The sequence below is a fragment of the Marmota marmota genome, unplaced genomic scaffold (assembly GCF_001458135.2).
Source record: "Marmota marmota marmota unplaced genomic scaffold, marMar, whole genome shotgun sequence".
In the NCBI taxonomy this organism is placed as follows: domain Eukaryota; kingdom Metazoa; phylum Chordata; class Mammalia; order Rodentia; family Sciuridae; genus Marmota; species Marmota marmota.
This window is the reverse complement of record NW_025999968.1, coordinates 11,680,311-11,705,368: the sequence shown is the minus strand read 5'-3', so window position 1 is coordinate 11,705,368 and position 25,058 is coordinate 11,680,311. Positions and strand designations below refer to the sequence as shown.

The 25,058-nt window shown below is 36.4% G+C and overlaps 1 long non-coding RNA gene across 1 annotated transcript; it reads right to left on the bottom strand.

Moving 5' to 3' along the window:
- Positions 1-7,309: 7,309 nt before the first annotated feature.
- Positions 7,310-10,137, bottom strand: LOC125616858. Its single transcript, XR_007347643.1, has 3 exons — positions 10,043-10,137; positions 9,284-9,388; positions 7,310-8,200 (listed from the first exon to the last, which is right to left on the bottom strand). It is a non-coding gene; the product is annotated as an uncharacterized LOC125616858 (long non-coding RNA).
- Positions 10,138-25,058: the final 14,921 nt, after the last annotated feature.

The following is a 25,058-nucleotide window of genomic DNA, read 5'->3' as shown; positions in this document are numbered from 1 at the left end:
AATAATGCATGTCTCAGTATGGAGAACTGAACAAAGAGCAATGATTTTTGTGAATGTTCATCTAATATCAATCTAGTTTCCTTCATTCTGCAATTACCATATTTATCCATTTAACAACTATCATATGCCATCAGTCCTGTTTTGAGTTATCATGACCAAGTCTCTATTAGTTCTCTACCATTAACTCTCCTCCCTCCCCATTTTTTATTGGTGCAATATATATATATATATGGGATTTGTTGTTACGTATTCATATGTGCACACAATTTAACAATATAGTTTGGCTACATCACTCCTCAATACTTCCTCCTTCCTCCCTCTCTGTCTCCCTTGGTTGATTTTCTCCACTGATATCCCTTTGAGTTTTAGAAGATCCACCCACCTTTCTTTTTTCTCCCTAGCATCTGAATATGACCCTTGACTTTCTAAGTTTGACTTATTTCTCTTAACATGATGGTCTCTAGTTCCATCATTTTCCTGCAAATTATATAATACTATTTTTCTCTGTGGCCAAATAAAACTACATTGTGTATATATACCACATTTTCTTTATTCATTCATCCATTGATTGACACCTAGGCTGGTTCCATAGTTTGGCTATTGTGAATTGTGTAGTTATAAACAATTACTATTAACTCTTTATCTATTGTCCTTGTCCTGTTCTACTGCTCACTTTTTACTGGGATTTCAAATTAATATACGTGAAATCTTTTCATTCAATGTCTCTTTATATTTTTTGCTTTTTAATCTCTCTGTACTAATTTCTCTATCATTTTCAGTTCTATTTTCCAGTTTACTTCTTTTTTGTGTGTGGAGGGAGATACAAGAGATTAAACCCATGGGTGCTCTACCAATGAGCTACATTACCAGCCCTTTTTATTTTTAATTTTAAGACAGATTCTCATTAAATTGCTGAGGCTGTGCTCCAACTCATTATCCTATTGCTTCAGCCTCTTGAGACACAGGAATTACATGTGTGTGCCACCATGCCCAGCCCAGGTCATCACTTCTGACTTCTGAAGTATCTAGTCTGTTTTAAAATCAACTGATTGAATTATCAAGTATTTTCAAGTATTAGAGTTTTCAAGTATTAGAACTTCCAATTCTAAAGATTCTGTATGATTCATTTTCAAACCACTTAGGCCATTTATTAGTCTTTCATTTCTTTAAACCTATATCAAATATACCAAATTATTTGAATTGATAACTCAAATATCTAAAGCCTTTGTGTGTTTATTGTTTCTGCTGATTCTTGCTCATTGTGGACAGTTTCCTTGTGTATTTTGTGATTTTTTTTGATGGTGATGGTGGCTTAGTAATTCTTGGCCATTATCTGTAGGATTTTTTGGAACCTGGATTGAAGGCATCTTTTTTTTTTTTTTCCTGAGAGGGTTTATGTTAACTTTCTGCAAACCTTACAAGCACACAGCCAACATGACATCACATTAAACTTAATTTCACCTTTAAGTTTTTCAGACCATGTTGGTGATGCAAATTCAGGTAATCCCCTATGGGTTGGCTTGTGGTTTGTGAATTCTGAGTGGAGGATTTTCCTACCTTTGATGAGCACTAAAGGATAAACCCTGCAATTATCCTTGGTATTCCCTTAGGAAATGAGGAGTAGATGGATTAATTTCACTGTAACCCTGAATAAGTGTATGGATTTGCCCCCAGTGTCTAGTTTACTTTCATACTGAGTATGCTATATCATAATAAAATGTAATAAGGTTTCAAAATGAGATTTCCCAATTCCAATTCCCTCTGAAATTAATCTTTGGTCCCCTGTATGCCACAAGATCCTGAAATAAAAGTTCAAATTAAATATTCAAAATATTTGGCAAATGCCACCCAAATGAAACACTCTTCAGTATTCAAATTCATGCTTTCACTTAGTTCTGGCATCTAAGTGTTCCTTACTTTCATGTCATCTCATTGATCCATTTAATCACAAATTTAAATGTGTGTTTTTTAGTCTTACAGTGGAACTGTCAGTCTGGGTATCTAATCCACTCATGGAAATTCTTTTTACATGTCTTCTCTCATATTATTCCACTGGCTGGAACACTCTTTCCATGCTGTACCACTTATCAACTCAAGTTATTGCCTCAGGGTGAACTCTGAATTCACCCTTCATTGCCAGCTGTATAACAATGCAGCTGGCCTTTTAAATAGACTATTTACCAGTTAACACAATGCTAAATTCTGTCAACAAGGGTAGTGGAAAGATACTGCAGGAGGAAGAGATTTTCCTTCTTGTTCCTGGTATGCTAGTGCAGCTAGCTTCTTCAGCATGTGCAGCTTCTTACCAGTCCACACAACTTCTTGGGCGCTCACCTCCTGACCTGTTGGTAGATCCTTCAGCACCTGGCTCCTGTGGTTCAGGTCGCTTGTCCAATGCTGGGGAGTCAGCAGCATGGAGCAGTCAGCAGATTTCCCTAGCAGTGGCCTAGGTTGTTTCGTAACAGAGTGGCTTCAGTGTGACACTTGTTTGTGAACAACTTTTCCCTGCACCCCAGGGCATATTTTCAGGACTTCCACCACAGTAACCTCTCTGTTTAGTGAGTCATGCATATAACCTTTTCAACAGTCTCAGACTGGGGGCAGATAGGATAAGAGCTCTTCCTGGGTTGTTTTAATGAAATGCTAGGGTTGGGTAGTTGTTGACTCATATCTACTCATATCTGCTATTGCTATATTCCTTTTTTCTTTTTTTTTTCTGTGCTGGAGATCAAACCCAGGGCCTCATGCATTCTAGGCAAGCACTCCAACACTAAGCTACACCCCCAGCTCTGCTATTTCTATATTCTTTAGAGTACTTAGTACTTCTTACTAGCAAATCCCTCATTAGTCAGATCCCCTGTTGTAGTTAATAATTCTTTTTTTTTTTTTTTTTTGAGTACTGGGGATTGAACTCAGGGGCACTCAGCTACTGAGCCGTATCCCCTGCCCTAGTTTGTATTTTATTTAGAGACAGGGTGTCACTGATTGCTTAGTATCTCACCATTGCTGACGCTGGCTTTGAACTTGTGATCCTCCTGTCTCAGCCTCTTGAGCCACTGGGAAATAATTTTTTATATTAAAATTTTTTGTTCAATTTATTATTTATTTTTTGTATCCCAATTTAGATGAATATACCTTCCCCTGGTAATCTCCTTCTTCATTAATATTCACCTCACCACCACAACTGTTTTGATTAAGATATATTTGAATGAATCATATGAAAATACCATTTTTTGTAGGTAAAAAATAGTTGCATGCTGTCATTGTGAAGTAATTCAAACTAATATTTTCTGGGTAATTCCTACTTTATACTTCTACCAGCATTTATCCAACTAATTGAAAATATCAAATTTTTAAATACTGTCATCTACTATAAGATTGCAAACACTTGGGAACAATTTTTAATCTTTTATACCTAATGCCTAAATGCCTAATCCAATTCATATTTAATTACTGTATGCTCAAAAAAATAAAACATGCTTGTTGAACTAGCCAAACACAGGCAAGTCATTCAGTCTTTAATCTCCAATTTCTTCCTCTTCTAACTGGGATAATTAACACCCGTTCTATCTAATTCTAAAGTTCTTAAGATGAACTAAATGAATATTTGTTCCTACTTCCTTAGTATAGTTGAAAGCAGATCATGCTATTAAATGTGTTATTTCATGTGGGAAAAATAATTGAAGAATAGCTTTTTTAATAACAAGATTTGGTTTTTCAAATAGTATAATTAATTGTAGAATTATTTGAAGAACATACAAAAGTATTAAAAATAAAAATTATTCAAAATCCTACTAAGATAAAACTATTAATATTTTTATGTAATTATTTCTAACACAATGTTCACTTACTGTGAACATTGTAAAAACTAAGATAAAAAAACTATGTCCATTTTTCATCCTGTTTTTTCAATTTAATGAAATGATGTGAGCACTCTCATTAAATATTCTTTGAATAATATGTTTTTATTCATTGTATAATACTCTATTATGTTGAGAACCATCAATAGTTTATCAAACTATTTAGACATTTATGATGTTTTAAAATTTTTGCAACCAAAGTAGTATTAAGATAAACATTCTTACAAATATTTATGAACATCTCTCATTGTTTCTTTAAAAGAAAATTGTGGGAGGATACACTAGATCAAAGTACACAAATATTTCTATAGTTTCTTAGGAACTATTGCCAAATTTCCTTCCAAAAACTATGCACTGATTTGTATTCCAACATGGGAGTAACATTTCAGGGCATATTCAATAGCAAAATGGTTTGGGGGAAAAATGGCAATTTAGTTATTGAAAATACTATTTACTTACATTTGTATTTCTTTTATTTTTAGTAACTGTTTTGTATGTTTCATATTTATTGGTCTCTGTATTTTTGATGTTGAATATCTACTTCTATGCACCTGCTTTTTAAATTTTCCCAATTTTTTGTTAGTATGTTATAATTACACATAAGAGTGGAATTTGTTGCTACATATTTGTAGATGTACACAATATAGAAATATAATTTGCTTGATTTCATAACCTAGTACCTTCCCTTTAACTCTCCCTGGTCCCCTTCCTCTATTCTACTGGTCTCCCTCCTGATTTTGAAAACTTGAGATCAATACATATTCAATTCAATTTTTAAAATGTCTTTTGTATTATGGCTATTAACCAATTTTTCATATATTTTGAAAATGGTCTTATTTTCATTTGAGTTGTATGATAGGTTTGTGGTATAGTTTGATACCATCAAATGTATTATTTATTATGTATTCATATGTAATCAATTTTTAAAAATTTTTTAGTTGTAGATGGATATAGACATAATAACTTTATTTTTTATTTATTTTTATATGATGCTGAGGATCAAACCCAGTGCCTCACAGGTACTAGGCAAGTGCTCTACCACTGAGCTGCAACCCCAGCCCTGTAATCAATTTTTTTTCTAGTATTTCTAGAATTGCTTTTATGTTAATAGGGGTTTTCCCCATCCTGACATCAGAGTCACGTCTATTCTATCTTTTTTTCTATCTAATCCTATCTATTTTTTAATTTCAGCTTTGGTGTATCACATGAGATAGGGTATGGCTTATTTTTCTAAGTAATAATATATCAGATTATTATATAAAATCTTTGAAAATACCATCATTTTTTGGAGGTATGGGGATTTGGAGGTACTGAGTCTTCTACTTAAAAATTAATAATAAATATGGCTTTGCCTTATTTGTTTTATTATAACCTGATAAAGTATATGATATCTATAATGGCCTAGACTTTAGAGGTCTTTTATTATTTATGATTTTTATTAAAGAGATCATTCTTCTCAATATGAGTGAATCTTTCTTCCAAAATAAATTTTCCTAGCTTATAAATGGAAGGCATGTTAATAGTCTTGAATTTGAGATACTGTCATTGCTGAAGGTGTAAGGTGTGTGTGTGTGTGTGTGTGTGTGTGTGATGTTTGTAAAATACATGATAACAATTTCAGTGGACTATGCAAATGGTAACCTTTCCACATGTCCCTTCCTATCCATTCTCTGGTTTCCAATACATTTTCATTTGCTTGTTTATCATAAAATATGGCCCTCTTACATTTTGACCTCTCAACTAGCATTCACTATCCAGAGTCCTTAGATTGAGTTGCATGAGGATTAAGAAGGTTTTGGAATATTCTACTTAGGTGTAAAACACACCTTCATGGTATGTATTAGTATTCCCCAGAAGATTTTTGGATCTTTTCCAACTCCCTGGGAGTTTGCTGTACATTTCCTATTCAGACACAAAATAATTACCCTCAAGACTTTGAAAATACAGAATGGATCAAAATTCTTGTTGAAAACAACATACTGCCACTTTGGCTAAACTACTCAGAAAAGGAGCTTAATTTTTAATTTTAAAAATTGACCTCATTACCTGGATACCACTGTATCAGCAATCACCCCACTTGAATGGATTCTGTGTGGTCTTTGCTTCTTCTCATGCTGACTTTGACTCAATCCAGAGTGAGTGATTCTGATTGGTTGAATTTATGTTATAAATTCTTAGCTGCAAGAGAGGCTTGCTAAGTGAGTTGCTGGTATTTTCAGCGTCTAATGCCAAGGTTACTCACGTTACGAGCAAGAGATTTGGATGCTGAGTTGACATAATGTTGAAGGTCCATTTGCTAGACTGATGCTGATGAAAGTGTTTATAATCTTAATGTAATATGCAGGTTATATTGTTTTCATTCACCTCATGTTATTTATTGCTATAAATATAATCTACTCATTATATAAAACAAACTCCATTTCTCTTAAAAATTATATGACATAGACTTTACTCAAAAGCAAGGTGTTTGTTTGAAGATTTACAAATTGTTGATTTATGAATGTTCCTGGCATAAGGCTATTCTGGTCTCATTCCTTCTCTCACACTCATTCACTCACTCTTAAATGGGATTCCTTGCTTCTCTGTCCTCTTCATTCTCTTTTGAATAATATTTTTATGGACAACTGCCCACCTGGCCTAAGTTGATGACACTATACAAAGGCATTAAAATATCATGCAGGAAATGCTATGCCTGGAAGCTCTTCTCCTTTCTGCTTTCCTTCTCAGATGATAGCCTCATGGAATTGCTCTGTGCTCTTCTCAGCCCCACCTGCCTGACTCTGACATCATCTCAGGTGACAGTTCTTTCCACCAGAGAGAACTGCTTACATGCAGAGGTCATTTTGGATACCCTTCTGCTTTCATTGGCTCCCCAACTTTCAATAATCTCCTCAGTAAAATCTCCATCTCTGCTATATGAAATGAAACAATATTCTTAGATGTAACCTGTAAACTATACAGCAATGTACAAATGCAGTTTATCATCATTTATGATCTCCCTTAATGACCTATGTCAGGCCTGATGAGGAGGGCTCATGTGTCTCTAGAAAAAGAGAAGAGTTCACAGTTTCATAAATAAAGTTCCCTTTCTCATTCCAAAACTGCACACACTAATTGAGGAATGAAGAAGGCTATAAAAATGGAAAATGGAATAGTTACCTTAAATTGGACCATTAATACTTAGCCATTTATTCTTCCCATTTCAAAATATTTTATATGTATGTGTATTTGAATATTTAATTTATTTTAAAAATTTTTTCAATTTGTTATTTTTAGTTACACATGATAGTAGAGTTGTCCCATATTTTTAGCTCTTTATATTTTCTTACAGGTGTTGTCATACTCTATCTACAAATTTGCAGATGCATTTTTCAATTAACATTACAGTATAAAATCATGTTATTATATGCCCCATAACATCTTTAAAAATAAAATATTTTATTAAAATTTTATATTTAAAAAAATGTCAGCTTCATTAACCTCTCAAGCTTTTGAAGGTATTTAGAAGTTCTATTTAAAACACCCATAAATTTCTCTAGCTATCCCCTCTAATTAAATTTGCCTTTATTCAAACTCACTATTAAAATAAAAACATGCACATTAAATAGGTTAATTGTACAGTATAGAAATTATATCTCAATAAAGCCTTTATTTAATAATATAATAAAATAAATACAAATGCTTTCCCCTCTAAACATGATTATATTTTCAATGACTTGATACTGTGACAGAATGACTTATGCAAATATTGATTTGTGTTTTGCCCTGCACATTTTTCCTTGTCCTCAGTCTCAGACGTTAGCCTCAAGATTTTACAGTTCCTTTCTTCAAAGAAATTTGCATGGTCAAGTAGAAATTACAAGAAGCAAATTCTTTTCCTACTTTGAATAAAAATATAAACTCACTAAAGAGTTTATACATGGTATCCCAGAGAAGGAGAGGATAAAATAAAGATCTAATGATTGCAAAGGGGGAAAAAGGAGGGCTGTGCTCTAGGCTGGGTAGAATTTAGGAGTAGAAGGGGAAAAGAACTTTGGTGTCAGCGGTCCTGAATTGGGGTGTGGGGCCTGGTTGGGTCCCAGGCACAGACATAACTATCCTTGCCTTGTAAGTGCCACCAAATCACAGAACTCCTGAGACAAAAGGTCTTTGTGAGCCAGCAGAGGTTCCAATGGAAAGTAGGGTTGGCTTTGGGGTAACCAGAATGGGTTCATCGGAGCTTTGCAATTTCTGGCACTTTTGCATAAAAAGTTCAGAGACAGGAGTTTGAATAATGCTGAATCTGTTGCCAGCCTGATGGAACATGGATGCAGACTCAGGTTCAAACTAGTTCACAGGTTCTGAAAGAAATGCAAATGCTTTTATTACCAATGTTCATTCTTACTATATGAGTACTGCAAACATATAGACTGCAAATATTTTCTAACTATCACTTCATATATGATGCTTCTAACTCATTTTTAAAAGGACGCCTCCCCTCGCCCCCCCACTGCAACACACACACACACACACACACACACAATGGAGCAGTACTGGTATTATTTTAAATCTAGAAGGATCTTGTTCATCTAGTCTAACTCCTTCATTTTATGGATTACAGATTTGAACCTTTAGAAGCTGAGGTGAATTCCAAGAGTCACAGAGCTGAGCCATGGTAGAGTCAGGTTTCTTCACTCCTAGGCAATTTTCCTCCACTGCCTTGGAGTAGAATTTGTAGTTGCCACATTAAAGCACCCATAGATGGATGAGTTATCTAGCCTTGCTGGGCAGCCCTGGTTGCTGTTCACTCCATGGATACAGGTGTTGAGCTGGATAATTGTCATATGTGTACTTTTTTGCAGGGTGGTGGTGGTGGTACTGGGGATTAAACTCAGGGCACTCAACCACTGAGCCACATCCCCAGTCCTATTTTGTATTTTATTTAGAGACAGAGTCTCACTGAGTTGCTTAGCGTCTCGCTTTTGCTGAGGCTGGCTTTGAACTCATGGTCCTCCTGCCTCAGCCTCCCAAGCATATGTGTATTTTTGATAAAACTTGGTTTTATTGAAACTTACTTGAGAAGGGTAGACTTTCAAGTTGATATAATCCACCAGAAGAACATTACTGCCACCCAAATATCTACTATGACACTTCTCCTCAAAGCAGAAATGAGCAACTGCCACCATTATTCTATTATATACTGTTTAAGAAATGCACATTATTCTTTTATGTGTCTTCTAGTGTTTCTACAATGACATCGTAAAGACATATTTTGACCTACATTTTTATTATATCTATGATTTAGAAGTTAAGAACCAACAGGAATGATCAATAATATGCAAAGAGAAATATTATAAAATCAAAAGAATGATCCATTGGACAAGGGTTAGTTTTACATAAGGATATGAACTAAAATGAATGATTAAAATGAAGTAGGTGCTTACCCTGTTGTACTCTGGTTGAAAAAAATCAGTATGGAGTGATGTGTTTTGGGGAACATATGCAGAACTCTTCTTCTTGTCCTCATCATCCTCTGCATTCTTTGCATGCTGGTTAAACATTTGTTGTGAGTGTTATCACCAGTCAAGTACTTTTTCTACTTACTGACTTAGAAGCAATTGAAGCAATTTTAGATTCCCACTCAGGGAAAATAAAACTGTCATTAGAAGAAAATACATTTACTTCGGTTTATTCCTATCAATACCTTTTAATTTAAAAATATATTTTTTGATTATGCTTTTCTCAATAATTGTGACTTTGCAGTGTGGTTCTTATTGAAGGAATCAAATACAGTTTTTCTCTGGTAACCTCACTAAATTTTACATCTAAATTTTTCTGTTTTATTGATGAGAGTGGTTTTTCTCATTATAAAATACAAATATATTATGAGTTCTCTCTAGAAAACATATTATTTTGTAAAACCACCAGGTTATCAATGCTGAAGTTATATTCAGAAATAGGTATGTCAGAGGCAGGTAGTCAACCAGCTGACCTGACCAAGACCTCTAGTGTCTGATGACCTTTGAGGAATTTCCCTGACTCAGAACAGGGTCTTGAGTATTGTATGACTAGAAACTTGATTTTGTCAAGGTATTCAGATTCGGTCAATTCAAGGAAGCAAATTTATGCTTATTAAGTTCTTCAGGGATTGATCTATAAATCAGATGCAGATTTAGTCCTTTATAATGGTAGGCAGAACTTACAATATGAAGTAAGGAGAATTGGGTTCTGAACCAGGCTCATCTTTCCTGTGACAGTAAATTACCGAATTTCTCTAAGATTCAGTATTTGCATCTGTAAAATGAAAAAAACTGTCATGTTGGTTAAAAGAAACATAAAATACTTAACACAAATTTTAGTACCTAGTGAATGGTGCTCTAATGATGAGCACAACAATGGTAATGACAACAAAGGAGGAAGAAGAGAATAAGGAGGATGTTATTCAAGTCACAGGGATGAGGACACTTGTGCTGAGGTCTATGTAGTTACTCCCTACAATCAAAGCCAGTTGAGAGAGAATTAGAAGGTACTTGGTTAGTACAGAATCAGAGCAAACTGTAGTGGAATATTATAAAAGCTAAAGCCTTCAAGCTATGAGGACCTGGTAGATCCATCTCTACTCTAGGGATATATCTGCCAGGTAGAGAGGATGCCAGGTAGAGCAGATGGGTGGACTTTCAAGTGCCTGGAAAGCAGCAGAACCTTGGTAAACTGTAAATGAATGAATGGGCAGAGAATCCCAAACCTATGGACAGTATTGGAGTTAGTTATAATCCCTTTACCTTCAATTCATACATTTCAGCAGATAACACATAGACTCAACAAATGTATTATTGCTCCTTTCTATCTCTGCCCAATGCCCATACTATACAAACACAAAATTTCTTCAGTAATGTGATCAAATGGTGCGCATTTCATTGTTGCAACAATCAAATCTGAACACTGTCTAATTAAACTCAATGCAATCCTATTTCCAAATTCTATGAGTTCTATCTTCTGATCTACCACGTGCTTATGGCAGAGATGGGGTAGATGATCCTGAAACTCATGTCTTCTTTTTCCTAGGCATACAACTAGATTATCTTTTTCATGACAAACCCAATGATGTATGCCACATACATCATTTTTTTTTTGTACAGTGAATTGAACCAAGGGCCATTTTACCACTGAGCTATGCTCCCAGTCCTTTTTCATTTTTGAGATAGGGTTTCACTAAGTTGTTGACACTGGATTTGAACTTGTGATCTTCCTGCCTCATCCTCCTTAGTTAGAAAAACAGGCATGTGCCACCACGCCCAGTCACAACACTGAATTCTGATCAATGAAATGTGTGTTGTGTGTACAAATAGTGTATACTTCTTCTAAGCCTGGCCCATAAGATCCTCCTATTTTCAATTCAGTTCTTTAATTTCATCTTAGATTAATGTAGAGAATCCAGTGGTCTCAGGAGATGGTGGAGCCAATGACAGGAAACAACTTGGATATTTGAGTAACCCAATGGAATAGAGAGTGTCTCCCTCCTCATCATCACAGGAACACATATAGACCCCACCCCTACTCTGCACTGGACTGTGATATGAAGAAGAAACACCTTTATTATATTAAGCCTCTGGAGATTTAGTGTCATTAGCCTATCCTGACAAGTTCATTTCACTCTACTAATATAAACTATATCTGTATCTATCTGTACATATACACATATATTTTACTTAAGAACTTGAAATAATTATTCCATGTTTACATGATTACCAAGCACAGCTTTTTTCCTCTTAAGTCACTCATGTTACAACAAATAATCGATTGTACATCTAATTATCCGTTTCTTTCCACCCACAAAACCTATGTCTTATTAGATCCCATATTTTCCCATTGAGACTACTGAAATAGCCTCCTACATTTTCTTCTTGCCCTTACTTCCATTCCTCCAATTTATTAGCCAGCTTTCTCCAGAATGGTATTTCTAAAATAGAAGTCTGTTTTTGTCCTTCTTTTGCACAAAATTCATTGACTCCCCATCATATCATAGTTAATATCAAAAGAAATTAGCCTTCTTTTAGAGTCTGTCTTCCGTTACAGGCTCTTTTAAGAGCCTCTTAGCTCATACCCTAAGCTCTTACAGATCAGTAGTTCCCTAAGTGTGAATCTAAAACACTTGGGTTCCCAAGCTTTCAGAAAAGTTCTGGAATCCATAAGTGGTCCAAATACTATTTATTGACTGAACGAATGATAGAGATTGATTATATATGCATTATCAAATGAGTTAATATATGTAATGCGCACAGTACACGTGAGCCATTGTTATAACCACTGTTTTACAAATGTATGTATTTGCTATTGTGATTAATAAAATAAAATTTTACTCACGTGTAACTATTTGTAATATATTTCCCAATTACAGGGTGGTAAAATATAACTACTGTCACACGCCTCAGGGATTCAACATTTTGAGGTTAAAAAAGGATCCACACCTGAATATTTATGGGCTACTGCTCTAGGCATTCCATACTACCTGCAATTGTTTGAATGGACCATGACATGGATTCCGAACCCGTGGCAGATTCTGAGGCTTAGCTTGCTCAACCTCCACTATACCTTACTTCTAGGGTGCCTTCCTGTGCTGCAGAGACTGGGAAACTAAAGGCTTATCTTTCCTATTTTCTTTTACAGAAAAGGAGCAACAGTTCTGGATGCACAAAATAGATGTACTCTGCTAAGGTTTAGAAATTGAAAATAGGGCTGAGGCCATCTCCTTGCTTTCCTGGCTGTTTTTCTACTGACAGGCAATTTTGTACAGACCCTTTTCTATAGCAGACTTCCTGTGTCCATTTTCTGGCTTCCTGAATGTTCAGAGGCAGTGGCAGTGGCAGCTGCCTTAGGGAATGCCCCCCTGATTCCTCATTGGTGGATGGCAAGATGTTCTTGGAATGAGGAATTCTAGTGGTGACCTCAATGGGATAGGAATATAGTCTTCTGGGAATCATTCTTTTTCTTTCTTGTATGGGAGATTGAACCCAGAGGTGCTCTATCACTGAGCTGCATTCCCAGGCTTTTCAGACAGGGTCTCCCTAAATTGCTGAGGCTGGCCTTGAATTTCTGATCCTTCTTCCTCTGCCTGCTGAGTTTCTGTGTGACATTGTGCCCGACCTGGGAATCATTCTTGGTAGCCATCTATAGCTCATTCTGTCCTTTCCATGATCTTTTCCTATTTACCTATAACTTCCTTAAAGGCTTTTCATCTTCTTCTACTTCTTTTTTTCCTCATCAAGTACTGAGGATTAAACCCAGGGGCCTTCTTCCATTGAGTTATCTCTCCAATCATTTTCATTCTTTATTTCGAAACAAGATCTCACTAAGTTGGGGAGGATCTTGCTAAGCTGGCCTCAAACTTGTGATCCTCCTGTCTTAGCCTCCAAAATAGCTGGGATTACAGGCATGAGCTACCTGGTCTGGCTAAATCTTTTCCTTCTTAAAATGACTACATTGGTTTCTGTTTTCTTTTTTTTTTTTTTAAAGAGAGAGTGGGGGAGAGAGAGAGAGAGAGAGAGAGAGAGAGAGAATTTTTTTAATATTTATTTTTTAGTTCTCGGCGGACACAACATCTTTGTTTGTATGTGGTGCTGAGGATGGAACCCGGGCAGCACGCATGCCAGGTGAGCGCACTACCGCTTGAGCCACATCCCCAGCCCTGGTTTCTGTTTTCTTAACTGAACCTGACTGATACAGGCCTTGGAACACATTGGTCTAACATGGAACACAGGTCCCCTCTCCCTGCAATCTGAACCCTCTTCTTCTTTTATTTATTTATTTAAACATTTTATTTTGAAATAACTGTAGATTCACACGCAGTTAAGAAATAATACAGAGAGATCCCATGTACTATTTACATGATTTCCCCAACAATAATAAAATACAGTATCACAACCAGGATATTGATATTGCTACAATTTTCCAGTCTTATTTGAATTTCTTGTTTTGTACTGTGTGTGTGTGTGTGTTTAGGTCTATAAATTTTTCTCATATGTGCATGAATTCCACAGTCAGGATTAGGGCAGTTCCAACACTGGATTACCTTATCATACCTACTTCCTGCTCATCTCCCATCCCCCACCATCTATCCTGAACCCCTGGCAATCACTAATCAGTTCTCAATGTCTATATTTTGTCATTTCAAAAATGTTGTACAAGTGGAAAAATACAGTATGAAGCCTTTAGAATTTCACCTTTTTTCACTCAGTAAACTTCTCCAGAAATTTATTCAAGCTGTTGCATACAGCAATAGCTATACTGTTTTATTGCTGAGTAGCATTCTGTGGGATGGATATATGATAGTTTCTTTATTCATTTATCCATTGAAGGACATCTGGGTTGTTTTCACCTTGTAACTATTGACAATAAAGCATCTGGGGCTGTGATTGTGGCTCAGCAGTAGAGCGCTCACCTAGCACGTGCGAGGTGCTGGGTTTGATCTCAGCACCACGTAAAATAAATAAATAAAATAAACGTTAACTTATTAAAAAAAAGAAAATAAGCTTCTATCAACATTCATGTCCAAGTTTTAATGGGAGCATAAATTTCCATATCTCTGGAATACATGCCCAGAAATATAATTGCTTGATCATGTGGTGATCACATATTTAATTCTATAAGAAACTGCCACACTATGTATACCATTTTACATGTAAAAGAAAGATGGAAAAGGAAACTAGTTTCTCATTTCCTCACCAGTATTTGGTGTTGTCACTATTTTTTTTTTTTTATTTTAGCCATTCTGATAGGTGTGCAGTAATATCTCATTGTAATTTATTTGTTTATGTTTTGTTTTTGTGTACTGGGGGTTGAATCCAGGGGCATTCTGTCACTGAGCTACATCCCATCCCTTTTTAATTTTTTAATTTTGAGACAAGATCTCACTAAGTTTCCCAGTTTGGCTTCAAACTTATATCTTCCTACCTCAACCTCCCATGTAACTGGGCATCACTGTGCCCTGGTTCACTGTAGTCTTTTTAAAAATTAATTAATTTATTAATTTTACAGTAGAATGCATTTTGACATATAGTACACAAATGAAGCACATTCCTCTGGTTGTACATGTTGAACCCTCCTCTTCTTGTCCTTGGCTCAAGTGTCTTCCTTGTGAGAAAGCCTTCGCCAGCGCCTCAGCCAAGTCGAGGACCTTTCCTTTATGTTCCCTTTCTAGTGATAACCCTGTGATGGCACTTCCAACAACTATGCAGTACTGGTCAATTATTTGTCTGTAAAAAGTAACTTATAAGGTTGAATTCTATTAGTCACTTGTTCCCAGGTAGGTGGATCATAAGGGCTTGTGGAGTGAATGGATGAATAAAAAAGTGGAAATGTCAGTTAAAAATGAGTAACCACTCCATAAAGAGGGAAATGTAGAGAAGACATGTAATTTTCTTACAAAATGGTACCATGTACAAACATATGTAACATAAGGTAGGCAAGGAGTCTAGGTGTGTTCCTCCTAGATTCTTAAAAGAGATCCATATAGTTGAGAACAGATATCAGCAACTTTTTTTTTTTCCCCTGCAGAGGGACAAATAGTAAATATTTTGGAGTTACACAATGTGTCACAACTACTCAATTTAGTCATTTTTTAAGAAAGTAGTCAAATGTAGATGAGCAGATAATATATAAACAATGAATGTGTCCATGTTCCAGTAAGTCTGTACCTACGAACACTGAAATATGAATTTTTAAAATTAATTAATTTTTGCAGTTCTCAGGTTGAATCTAGGGGCACTCTACCACTAAGCTACATCCTAGACCCTTTCCATTTTTTATTTTGAGACAGGGTCTCACTAAGTGGCTCAGGCTGCCCTCAAACTTGTGATTCTTTTGCCTCCTAAGTAGCTGGGATTACAAGGTATGTGCCATCATGCCTAGCTAATATAATTTTCATATACCACAAAATAGTATTATTCTTTTGATTTTCTTCAATTATTAAAAAATGCTAAAACTATATGAAAACATGAGAAGGAAAAGAAAGGGGGAAGGTAATGCAGATTTAGTGTGGAGGCAGTAGTTTGCAACCCTGGTTTAACATCTTTTTTCCCTCCAGTACTGGAGATTGAATCCAGGGCCTCACACATGATAGGTAAATGCTCTACCACTGAGCTACATCCCGGCAGCCCTGGATTAGAAGATTAAAGGTTTAGGTTTACAGTGTGGAGTGGCATTGATTTATTAAGTGAATCTTGTTAATATTTCAATTTTTTTCTCAAATAAAATGAAGATTATAATATGTTAGTTATAACACATTACTGATAGAATTAACTGATATAAAAATAAGAATGGCTAAAAAGGCTTTGAAACTCTAAGGCAGATCAGGATTACCTATAAGACTCTAAATTCATAAATACTGGAATATTTTAAGTATTTGATAGCTAATACATTATGGTAAGGCCTTGGAGTTCTACGTATGGCAAAATTGCTGGTGAGCAATATGTGGCAAGAATATATTTTCTCCTTCATTTACAGCATGAAAAGATAAAGTACAAATAATTTGTGGAAGATTACTACTACTCTATTTTTGTTCCCATCCAAAAATGGACAAATCATCTTAATTACAGTTTTCCACAAAACAGATGTCAAGAGATTATAGTCCTACACGTTATACCTGCTCTAATTTCAAGAAAAATTTTCTTGGAGGTTTTAAAAAACTCATGGAAATAGAGGTGGAAGAGACATCTCTTACCTTTCTGATTCAGAAATGGGAAAGTGGTTGGTACAGGAATGTCAAATGACAGTTAGGGACAGGGTTGGGGCAGACTCTTATTCTGAATCCCATTGTAGTGCCCTTCCTACTTTGTCAAGCTTGACAATTTTGTGTACCTTTTTTTTGGTGGGGTTGGGACTGAACCCAGGGTCTTGTGCATGCTAGACAAGCACTCTACCATGAGCTACATCCCCAGTCCCTTTTTTCTACTGTTTCAATAAAAATTGCCTAAGATTAAATCTTATTATAGACTTATAATTAAATTGTAGGTGTCTCCTTGCAAAGCATTTTAACTTTATGGTATATAAGACATACAATTTTGTTATATAAACTCTGCAATGAAATACATAGAGATATAGCATAAGTATGGTCAAGTTCTCATCTTTTACTGAGAACATTATCCATCATCTAAGGTTCTGAGATGTGATACTAAGGTGGTGAGAGATGACGATTCTGTGACCTTTAAACAATAGAGGACAGTGAAGTCAGAAAGAGAAAAACAGAAAATGGTTATTGCCATTTCATGGGCAAGCACTACCAATCTTCCTTCTGCTGCTTTTTTGTTTCATTTGGGAAATTAAGCAATAACTTATCTCTTATTTTAGGCATTCCAGCCTCTCACTTTTACCTAAAATTGCCCAAGTCTACTGAGCTCTGTAAAATTTCACCAAAAAGGCATTTCCCATCTCCTCTCTGTTTAAACATCTCAGGGAGGCCTATCCTGATCATCTCTTTAAAATAACACCTCCACTCCTACACCCTATCTCTATAATCCTGCTTTATTTTTTTCCCCATAATACTAATCACACCTAGCATACTATGGAATTAACTTATTTACCCTGTTTATTGCCTATTGTGTTTCTCCTCTCAACTAAAATGTATGGTCCATGATGGTGAGGATTTTTTGGTTGTTGTTGCTTTAAGAATGAGGAACAGTGCCCACACCTAGTAGGTACTTAGGAAAGACTCATTGAATTAATAAACAAATTTGATAAAATGAGGAATAGGGTAATAGGGACATCTTGAGATGTTATATGATTACATATGAAAAAGACTTAGACAAGATACACAAAAATATTGTGACAACAGAAGCATAAGATGGCAAAAGAGAAGAACACATTGGGTGATACTACATACTAGGGACAACATTACCATCATGTTTACTTCAGTTGATGAATTTGAGGCTAGGTAGTTTGTCCAGGTACATGCAATTGGTGAGGGGTGGAGACAGAATTCAAAAACCCTATCAGTCTGACGACAAAGCCCACAAGTATAACCAGTGTTCTGACAGTTTATTTGGGGCCACCTCTGTGATGCAGAGAATAGTGGTGGAAGCCATCTTAGCATATGGGTCCCATGTTATTAAAGTTGCTTACTGGACAGGTATGTTTTGTGAGACACTTGTTCATTGATGCTAAAGAGACTCTTTGCTTTCCCAAATCGTGACCTCCACATTTACCACATAAAGACTGTTACTTCTGTAGCTCAGTGGCAGAGCACTTGCCCACATATGTGATGCACTGGGTTTGGTCCTTAGCACCATATACAAATAAAATAAAGGCACTCAAAAACAAATAAACAAAAATACTTTTAAAAAGGAGTATTAATTCTATTCAGAAGGGTCTCTTAAAACATAAGTGTGTGTGTGTATACTTTTTTTTTTTTTTTTTTTTTGGNAAGTTGCTGAGGCTGGCTTTGAACTTGCAATCCTCCTGCCTTGGCCTCCCAAGTGGCTGAGATTACTAGGTGTGTGCCACCATGCCCAGCCAATTTTTTTTTTTTTTTTTTTGGTGCTGAGGATTGAACCCAGGGCCTTGTGCATGTGAGACAAGCACTCTACCAACTGAGCTATATCCACAGCCCCAAAATATTTTTAATCAAAAGGAAATCAGCATTGTTTTTTATACATCAATCAATCCTCAAGCATAGAACTTCAAATATCAAATTTTGTCATCTTGCTTGGGCTATAGAAATGGCATAACAAGCTAAATACTTATAGATTCAACATACTGGGGCAGCAAGCATCAGTTCTGCCTCTGTGATTCACCTGTCTCTTGTGCTGTAACTACCAATGGGTCAAGCAATATAAAGGTAGAGATTTCTTCCCTGAATTTATTGGCACCTTTCTCTTTCTCTCCCTTACCCTCCAACTCACGTTGACACTTCTCCACATATATTCTTCTCTATTTACAAACTAGAACATGGAAATATAAGTTTTACCACCTTCACTGGTAATAAAATTCTACAAGCAGAACCAGATAGCAATTGCAGATCAAAATGGGTATGGAAGAGTCTGTCAGGATGAAAAGGGCCAGGGATATATAGGTTGGGATGCCATGGGGATATATGTTAGGGATGTATGAGACTTTAGGGACAAAGGGACTAGGGACAGAAAAGCCAGCTTTAACAAGTTCAAACACAGAGAAATTTGCTTTAACCAGAGGGGTTTCTGCGAATCCCAATCATACAGCCATTCACTTTAGCTTTCCCTCCAGTCCTTTGTACTCCTTGATAACAAAGACAAGTTAACAGTTTAGTTGTTACCACAATGAGTAGGAAAGAGAATTGTATCTGAAGACTTTAAAGAAAAAGTAAATCATTATTAATCAAGTGATTTGGAAATTGTGGATAAGGCATGGAAAGTTTTATGCCCTGTGAAGGTATTTTACATAAATATTTCACACAAGCTACTATTTAAATTATAAGCACAACCTGTCAGAGATCTTAGGGAGTATAGCTTATTTGTGGAACACCATTATTAATGTGGCCTACTCATGCCTAAGATTAGGTGTTCATAAAAATCAGTCTGGTTGTGGAGCTGGGGATGTAGCTCTGGGGTACACTATGTACTTAACATCTACGAGGTCCTGGGTTCAATCCCCAGCATCACATAAAATAAAAATTAGTCAGGTTGAGTATTTACTTAAAATTTAGAGACTTCTTCATGTATTAATGCCAGGAATCTGAATTTTTAATAGGTACCTGGGTGATTCTGATGAACCACGCTTTGAAAAATGCTATCATAATACTGTGGAGCCCGAAGGATGCAAAGGGGAGTTGGATCTAAAATTGAGTTCTTGATCTACTGCAGACACATATTAAGAAAGTTAAATGAGTCAAGTCAGAAGTACATAAATACGCTGGAATTCTCCAATGTTACCCAAATACTCGAGAACACCACAGTCTCTTGTAAAGAAAAGAGAAGGAAATATTTTATTTGCCCCAATCACTGAAATTATTGTGCCACCGAATTAAATTTTAGCAATCTTTAAAGAATGGCCTTCCCAAACCTCTTCAGAATTTTAATTACCTTACTCAGACAATAACATTTTTATTTATAACATTTTTATTTATTGTTCAAAGCTCCATATCAGTGGACACTAAACATCACTCTGTATAACAATCCACATATAAGAGCTAACATTTATTGTCAGGAACTATTTGCATAAGCATGATCTTGTCTAATTCTCACAATAACCCTTAGAAATAGGAATGATGATCATCCCCATTTTACAGTTAGGAAACTGAAGCTAAGGCTTGACAGGGTTAAGAAGCTTGTTCAAGGTCATTTAACTACTTACTAAATAGCAGAGCCAGTGTCTGAATCCAGAACTTTCTGACTCCAGAAGCATCAGCTCTTAAATTCTATGCAATTCCACCTCCATTGGGAGACTTAGTTCATACATACCCCATGAACATGCACAGAGAAAGCAAACAGCAATACAAATTGCAAAGCTTACTGAGGATATGTGATCCCCGTGGAATAACAAGTCTATTCTGTAAGAAATGACACAAAATCAAAATGTAATTATCTCTCCAAAATATAAATAAAAACTAAAATCTACATCAATATACAGTGTTTGTCATTCTTGCCAGACATGTTTTAACTATGAAAATAGTCATTCTTATTGCAGCATATAAACTTTTTTTTTGTTCCATGTAGCTGCCACCTGAAACCTCCAGTGTGTAGTATTTCCTAACATATCTTCTTATAACCACTAATACTTATGCTTCTTTTTTTTTTTTTTTTTTTTTTTTTTTTGCTTTAACCTCCTGCCGAAATTTTTGAGGCAAGTAACATAATCTCTCCCAATCACTCACTCTACGCAGAGTTGAAAAAAGAATAATAGTGACCACACAAATCATGAAAAAGACATGTCCCAGAGTGGCATTTTCTTTTACTTAGAATATAAAACCAACCTAAGTATCTAAAGATCCCATAATCCAGCATTTTTCCTTAGCTAACTAAGAAAATGCTCTCTTCCCCCCTTAAAACTAAACCTTTAACACCCTCAGACCCTGAAGTTTGCTTTTCTGCTTTTATATTCCTCCAGCATTGCGAGTTGGCTTGCTTTGCCTCCATCCCTGATTCTGAGGAACATTTTGTGTTCTGTTGTATATTACAGCTGTCTGTGCTGCTAGACCACAAGGTCCATTAGCACAGGGACCACATCTGTTTGGTGTCTCTTGCAATAACCATAGTAGCTGGCACAGAGACGGCACTTAATAAACGTTGAACAAAGTAATGAACGAGTGACCCATGAAACTTAGAGGCTCCCAGAGCTCAGTTATTTCTTCCATCCTCACCAGGGAAATAGTTTTGAGTTTTACTGGGTGCCAGAAAGAAGAAAGAGTCCTTTACTTCACTCAGGATTGAAAAGCCACTGGTTTCTCAGATGAGCATCAAGGCTTTAGACCAGCTCTTCTACAAGCATCACTTGGAGATGTGTTCTGAGCGGGTAGCTTTCTTCCTTTGTACTGCTTGAGGCAATTTCAATCCAAGAGGGCTCTAAAAACAGTCAGCCTCCCATTTAAGAAGGGATGCCTATAGAGGGTAGGGGACAAAAAGTAAGGGGTTTTCTGCAGCCTGCTATTTCCTCTAAACAGAAAAAGTATGAGTGGAGGGGAGGAAGAATGGGAGCCTACCCACAAATTACGAGGGAAAAACACATGTTGTCTAATGTATGTTAGAGAATAGCCAGAGGAGGCCTTGACCATGAACTTGGTTATGTCTAGAATACATGGGGTCTTAGAGGGTAGAAGGACCTTCAGCCCTCTGTCTGCTGAAAAGGCTTCAAGAGGCGCAGTTATCTTTTTTTTTTTTTAAACTGGGGATTGAACCCAAGGACGCTTTACCACTGAGCCACATCCCTAGTCCTTTTAATTAATTAATTAATTTAGAAACAAGGTCTTGTTAAGTTACTTAGGGCCTAGCTAAGGTGCTGAGGCTGGATTTAGCCTCCTGAACTGCTGGGGTTACAGGCATGTGACACCATTCCCAGCTCAGAGTTATCTTTTAAGGGACAAGTTGCTTCTTAACTAAACACAGTCTGGTCACATCCCTCTGTCTTTCCTTTCTTCCTTTCCTATATATATTGTGACAGGCCAAATCACTCATTTTATTTATCCTTCTCTCTAATAACACCTTACCAAAGCCACAACAATCAATCTGATACTTAGAGGGGAAAACTGTAGCAAAAGATTAGGAAGTTTTGTTTTTTAAAGGAAGAAGACTGCACTGTGAGAAAAAGTGTGGAGTAACAGAAAATCTCTCTTTCAAAATAGCTAGGTACTTTTAAGAACTGAAGTTCTAAAAGAAAAAAAAAAAGAACTGAAGTTCTTCTATTGTAATGAAACTTCAGCCTCATTTCAGAAATAGTATTTAATGCCTCCTTTGAGCACTGTCCTGTTCTTTTTAAAGCTGTCCTTTCTGGTAGGCAGGATTCAATATATTTGCTTTTTATTATTAACTCATACACGGTAGGGGAGGGGTCTAGGAGTAAATATATACAAAATCACATTTAACAACACTCTTCCCCTTTAGTTTCAGCTCCTTTATCTCAAAACATCATTGTCTTTAACTTCTCAATTGTGTGTCTCTTGCCTATCCCATCCTACTGCAGGAAAAAGCTGCCTCTCTAGCCAGCTGTACTTCCTGTATTGTAACTGCACTGTGGAAAAATGTTCCTGGCCCTCGCCTATCTTCCAGCCCTGATAATCTTACTTCATTTGGGGGGGAGTCAAGTTATAGCTTTCTGTTGGTTGTCCCTTGCTGTAACCTTACCTGTGTAGTGATTCTAATAAATCTTCCTTTTTCTTCAGCTTGTTTGAGAGTTTGCTGCGGAACGTAACAAGAAATAAAAAAATAAATCTAAAAAATTATTTTTTTGAGACCACCAAGACACTATAAATGAGTTCAGATTTCCTAGGCCCGTTGAGTAATACCTGTGAGTCTTGAGAAAACATGCAGTTATGATTGAATTGCTGAACATCAACGGAAATCCTTTCTGGAACCAGTAAAGGAATACAAGGAATAAACATAAAAGGAAATGGCTTATTTCTGAACAGTTGCAGGTATAAGGTTCAGGCCGTAAACTTTCTGTGTTTATTCTACCAAAATTTCTTGGGGCTGGGGGGAAAAGATAGATCCTGCAAAATTTATGGTAGCATATGAGACATAGAGCCTAGATAAGATTCTAGAAAGTGCTATGGAGAATAATATTTATTTTATCCTTCCATTCCCATGCTCACTTTTCAGCAAGGTTTCTGCCTCCAAACACCAGAAAGGCACCTTCCATGAGAGGTGAATCCTTGCCCTTCACCTGGTGACACTGAGGGGATGTGCTTTTGTTTCTATGCTTAGTTATTTTTAATGCCCTTGAGTTCTATGAGAGACTCCAGCTATGGTACAATTAATTCCCACCCCCTACCCCCTTTTTTTTCTTAAGCTTATCTGAGTGGCTTTACGGCCCTTGAAACTCAATTAAATCAAACTAAATAGGCAAGTAAAGGAAAGACCTGCCCATACTTTAAAAAAGCATAAGTAATCTGCAGTATGGGGTAACTAAGAATACCCCAAACCGCTTTTTCTTTTATTACAGGGTTGATAAACTGATACCTCAGCTGCACTGTGGCTGCCCAAAATGGTACAGATGCCCCATTTTCACTTGGCCAATATCTATTTACCTTCTTCTCTCAGTATTCTACTTTTACAATTAGGAATCGAAAAGCCTTCTTTTGCATGCAACCTTTTTTTCTGTTGTTTTCTTGAAGTTCACTTTTGTTTTCAAATATGTTTGATACATGCAAAATAATAATGTAACATTTTTGAGAGTTATGAAATGCACACCTGTGAATTCACCAAGAGTCAAAATGTTACCAATACATTGCATCCATCTAAATAGTTATGTGCTAACTCAATCCCCTGTCTCTTCCACCTCTGTCTCTCCTCCCCATCTAACTTCAGTCTTGGTGGACATGTCAAGCAAAATGTTCTCATCTACCCTGGTAGAAAGGTAAGAACAAAACATTGGTGAAGCCAGTTGGACTCATATTAGTGGTATGAAGAAGGATGGGAAAGATTTGAAACAAATTCATCACAATGAAGAACTCTTAACCTAAAATTATCTAAATTTCTGTTTTGTTTTTTTTTTTTTTTTTTTTTTTTTTACCCACTATAACCGAAAGACCTGATAAGAAAAATTTTGGAGGAGGAAAAGTTTATTTGGTTTTTGGATTGGCTAGTTTCACTTAGCATAATCTGCTCTAATGCCATCCATTTCCCTGCAAATGCCATGATTTTGTCATTTTTTAGTGCCGAGTAATACTCCATTGTGTATAAATGCCACATTTTTTTTTAATCCATTCCAAATGCCAAATGTCTTCTTTGATATAAGGAGAGCAACTAAGAACAGAGCAGGGAGGAAGAGCATGAGAAAAAGATTAACACTAAACAGGGACGAGAGGTGGGAGGGAAAGGGAGAGAGAAGGGAAATTGCATGGAAATGGAAGGAGACCCTCATTGTTATACAAACTTACATTTAAGAGGATGTGAGGGGAAAGGGAAAAAAAATAAGGGAGAGAAATGAATTACAGTAGATGGGGTAGAGAGAGAAGAAGGGAGGGGAGGGGAGGGGGGACAGTAGAGGATAGGAAAGGTAGCAGAATACAACAGTCACTAGTATGGCAATATGTAAAAACGTGGATGTGTACCTGATGTGATTCTGCAATCTGTATATGGGGTAAAAATGGGAGTTCATAACCCACTTGAATCAAATGTATGAAATATGTCAAGAGCTTTGTAATGTTTTGAACAACCAATAATAATAATAATAAAAAAAGTTTATTTGGCTCTCTCAAGATTTCAGATGTCTCAGTCCCTAGATGGCTGACTCCATTGCTCTGTGCTACAGTGAGGCAGAACATCTTGGTGGAAGGGTGTGGCAGAGGAAGGAAACCCAGTACAAGGTCACTAGGAAGCAGAGAGACTGCTCCCAGCTCCTCCCCTCAGCAGGGACAAAATTTGTACCTGACATACCCTCCAGTGACTCAATTCCTCCAGTCACACCCTATTTACCTACCCTCACACCCAATTAATCCATTCATATGGATTATAGCCCTGCTTAGGTGAAGGCTCTCATAACACAATCAGTTCACCTCTGAGATTTCTTGCATGGTCTCATACATGAGTTTTTGGTGGA